Source organism: Cebus imitator, unplaced genomic scaffold (genome assembly GCF_001604975.1).
Source record: "Cebus imitator isolate Cc_AM_T3 unplaced genomic scaffold, Cebus_imitator-1.0 Scaffold23, whole genome shotgun sequence".
Classification (NCBI taxonomy): domain Eukaryota; kingdom Metazoa; phylum Chordata; class Mammalia; order Primates; family Cebidae; genus Cebus; species Cebus imitator.
Genome location: NW_016107338.1, coordinates 3533797 through 3538197, shown reverse-complemented (window position 1 = coordinate 3538197; position 4401 = coordinate 3533797). Strand labels below are relative to the sequence as shown.

General features: G+C 44.6%; 1 pseudogene; it reads right to left on the bottom strand.

Annotated features, from left to right (window-relative positions):
* Window position 1: 1 nt before the first annotated feature.
* On the bottom strand, window positions 2-547 carry LOC108299567 (annotated as a pseudogene).
* Window positions 548-4401: the final 3854 nt, after the last annotated feature.

Sequence of the window (4401 nt, the reverse complement as noted above, 5' to 3'; positions counted from 1 at the left end):
GGAGGGAGTGTTTCTGAGCAGCTTCTGAGCAAACATTTCTTAACAGGTTGGGGTCTTCACTCCTCATTAAGGGCCGTGACAGACACAATCGTGTTCACTCCTGCCTCTGCACCTTTATGGACAGTGTCAGGATCTACTCCACCATTGACCTCTGTATCCAAAGACGGGAACTGAGTCCTCGACTATTCTTTGGCATCATATCTTCTGTAAATTTCTGCCCTCCAAACCCTTGTTCCACTGTCATAACCAAGGCCATAATCGATATGATTAGCCCATGGTGCCAAATACCCAACTGAGGTTCCCCGTTTGATGACAAGGTCAACATTCATCGCGTTATCCCAAATGTCTTTAATCAAAGCCCCTGGGTTCTCAGTAGCCTCAAAATAAAAGGTGTACTGATTGGCTCCTGCTACAGCTATTGGCTTTACCCACTGTTGTGGCTTGGACACCATCATGTGCATGTCAAAGAAAGCATCTTGGCCTAGCTGCTTTCAACGGCTTTCTACCACACTGTGACTAAAGGTGATGTTGGGAACAAAATGCCCATCCTTTATATCCAGGTGCAGATAATTAGCCCAGAGTCCAGCATCTGGAGGCACTTGGCCCCTAAATTGGCCAAGTTGCTGTTGAGGATGGATGGGCTAATCCTGCAGTCTGACACCACAGCGCTTCTTCCCAAGAGCAAGTTATCCCATGAGACCCCTCTTTATCTAACTTCTTACAGGAAATGTAACACATTAAGTTTTAGCCCCTGTTTTTTAATATAAACATTTAAGGTTATATATTATTATTATTGTTTTTAGAATGAATTGCCCCGACTAGAGTGCAGTGGTGCAATCTCAGCTCACTGCAACCTCTGCTTCCCTGGTTCAAGCGATTCTCATACCTCAGCCACCCAAGTAGCTGGGATTATAGGCATGTGCCACCATGCCCTGCTAATTTTTGTATTTTTTTGTACAGATATTATTTAAATTTTTTCATCCAGGTGCGGTGGCTCACACTTGTAATCCCAGCACTTTGGGAGGCCAAGACAGGCAGATCACTTGAGGCCAGGAGTTTGAGACTAGCCCTGCCAACATGGTGAAACCCTGTCTCTACTAAAAATACAAAAATTAGCTGGGCATGGTGGTACATGCCTGTAATCCCAGCTACTTGGGAGGCTGAGGCAGAATTGCTTTAACCCGGTAGGCGGAGGCTGCAGTGAATCAAGATTGCGCCACTGAACTCCAGCCTGGGCGACAGAGTGAGGCTCCATCTCAAATACATAAATAAATAAATAAATATTAAATTAAAATTTTTCATTATGGTAGTTTCTTTGATCCATAAGTTATTTACATAAGTGTTTGAAATTTCCACAAATTTTTGTAAGTGATTTCTTTTATCACTAACTGTGATAAAAACAAAATAAAGTTTTTATTTTTTTAGAGATAGGGTCTCATTCTGTCATCTAAGCTGAAGTGCAGTGGTGCAATCCCAGCTCACTCTTGGACTCAAGGGATCCTCCCACCTCAGCCTTTGGAGTAGCTGGGACTACAGGGGAGTACCACCATGTCCAATTAATTTAGAAAAAATTTTTGTAGAGATGGGAGTCTTACTATGCATGCTGCCCAGGCTAATCTTAAACTCCTAGCCTCAAGCGATCTTCCTGCCTCAGCTTCCCAATGCCATGGGATTATAGGTGTGAGCTACTGTGGCCAGCCTTTGTTAGTGATTTCTAAACTAATTTCTTTATAGTCAGAAAATATGATATGCTACCTTTCTGGGGTCTCTTAGAAACTTTGCTTTGTTAATTAAGGAATGATAGCTCCTAACATTTAAACATTTAAAGGCATTTCCTTTGTTCTTTTTTTTTTTTTTTGGAGATGGAGTCTTGCTCTATCACCCAGGCTGGAGTACAGTGATGCAGTTCGGCAACCTCCACCTCCTGCATTCAAGCGATTCTCTTGCCTCAGCCTCCCGAGTAGCTGGGACTACAGGCGCCCGCCACCACGCCCGGCTAATTTTTGTATCTTTTAGTAGAGATAGATAGGGTTTCGTCACGTTGGCCAGGCTAGTCTCAAACTCCTGACCTCAGGTGATCTGCCTACCTCAGCTTCCCAAAGGGCTGGCATTACAGGTGTGAGCCACCTCAACCAGCCCTTTGTGGATTTTTTTATTTTATTATTTTTTATTTTTTGAGACAGAGTATCACTCCCTCACCCAGGCTGGAGTGAAGTCATGCAATCTCAGCTCACTACAACCTCTGCCTCCCAGGTTCAGGCGATTCTCTTGCCTCAGCCTCCCAAGTAGCTGGGATTACAAGTGTGCGCCACCACGCTTGGCAAATTTTTGTATTTTTAGTAGAGATAGGGTTTCACTGTGTGGCCAGGCTGGTCTTGAGCTCTCAACCTTAAGTGATTCATCCACCTCGGCCTCCCAAAGTGCTGGGATTACAGGTGCGAGCCACTACACCTGACCAAAGGCATTTTCTTTTTTCCTTTTTTTTTTTTTTTTTTGAGAGGGAGTTGGGCTGGGCTTGGTGGCTCAAGCCTGTAATCCCAGCACTTTGGTAGGCCGAGGCGGGCAGATCACGAGGTCAAGAGATCGAGAACATCCTGGCCAACATGGTGAAACCCCGTCTTTAAAATAAATAAATAAATAAATAAATAATAGAAGATCTGAGAGGGAGTCTTGCTGTGTTGCCCAGGCTGGAGTGCAGTGACACGATCTGCAAACTCCGCCTCCTGAGTTCAAGCGATTCTCCCACCTCAGCCTCCCAAGTAGCTGGGATTACAGGCACATGCCATCACTCGACTAATTTTTGTATTTTTGGTAGAGACAGAGTTTCACCACGTTGGCCAGGCTGGTCTCTGAACTCCTGACCTCACATGATCCGCCCGCCTTGGCCTCACACAGTGCTTGGTGGGTGTAATTATAGGCATAAGCAACTGCGCCTGGCCTTTTTCCTTTTTTTTTTTTTTAATTTTTGAGACCAGCCTGGCCAACATGGTGAAAATCTATCGCTACTAAAAATACAAATATTAGCCAGGCGTGGTGGCGCGTGCCTATAGTCCCAGCTACTTGGGAGGCTGAGGCAGGAGAATCACTTGAACCTGGGAAGCAGAGGTTGCAGCGAGCTGAGATCACACCACTGCACTCCAGCCTGGGCGACAGGGAGACTCTGTCTAAAAAGAAAAAAGCAAAAAAAAAAAAAAAACAAACGAACCATTTTTCATGTGTGTTTGATAATAGGTGTGTGTTTTGTTTGATATTAATTTGGCCATATCAGCTTTATTTAAGGTTCCCTGGCATATATTTTTCCGTGTACTTTTGTTTTAGACAGGTTACTTAAAAGCAGCAGCAGCACATCTATCTAGATTTTTAAAATCCAATCAGACTGAGTGTGGTGGCTCACACCTATAATCCCAGCACCTTGGGCCTAGGCAGAGAATCACTTGAGCCCAGGTGTTTAAGACCAGCCTGGGCAACATAGTGAAACCTTGTCTTTATAAAAACATTAGGCCGGCACAGTGGCTCACACCTATAATGCCAGCACTTTGGGAGGCCCAGGCAGGTGGACCATGTGGTCAGAAGTTGAGACCAGTCAGGCCAACATAGTGACATCCGTTTCTACTAAAAATATAAAAAATTAGCCAGGTGTTTGGTGGTGTGCGCCTGTAATCCCAGCTACTAGGGAAGCTGAGGCAGGAGAATCGTGTGAACCTGGGAGGCAGAGGTTGCAGTGAGCCGAGATCACACCATGGCACTCCAGCCCAGGTGACAGTGTGAGACTCTGTCTCAAATAAATAAATAAATAAATAACATTACAGCTGGGTGCAGTGGCTCACGCCTGTAATCCCAGCAATTTGGGAGGCCAAGACAGGTGGATCACGAGGTCAGGAGTTTAAGACCAGCCTGGTCAAGATGGTAAAACCTCGTCTCTTAAAAAATAAATAAATAAATAAAATAAAAATGAAAACATCAGCCAGGCATGGTGGTGTGCACCTGTAGTCCTAGTTACCTGGAAGTCTGAGGCAGAAGGATGGCTTGAGACCTGGAACGCCAGGCTGTAGACAGCCCATGATCACACCACTGCACTCCAGCCTGGGCAACAGAGTGAGATTCTGTCTCAAAACAGAAAAAAGTAAATTCCATCAGATAATTTAATTTATTAGATTAGTCCATTTACATATAGTGTATTGACCAATTTATTTGGAATTTTTTCCACCATCTAATTTTGTGATTTCTGTTTTTTTGGTTTTTGTTTTTTGTTTTTTTGATCTCAGCTCACTGCAACCTCAACCTCCTGGGTTCAACTGATTCTCCTGCCTCAGCCTCCCAAGTAGCTGGGATTACAGGCGCCTGCCACCACGCCCAGCTAACTTTTGTATTTTTAGTAGAGATGGGGTTTCACCATGTTGG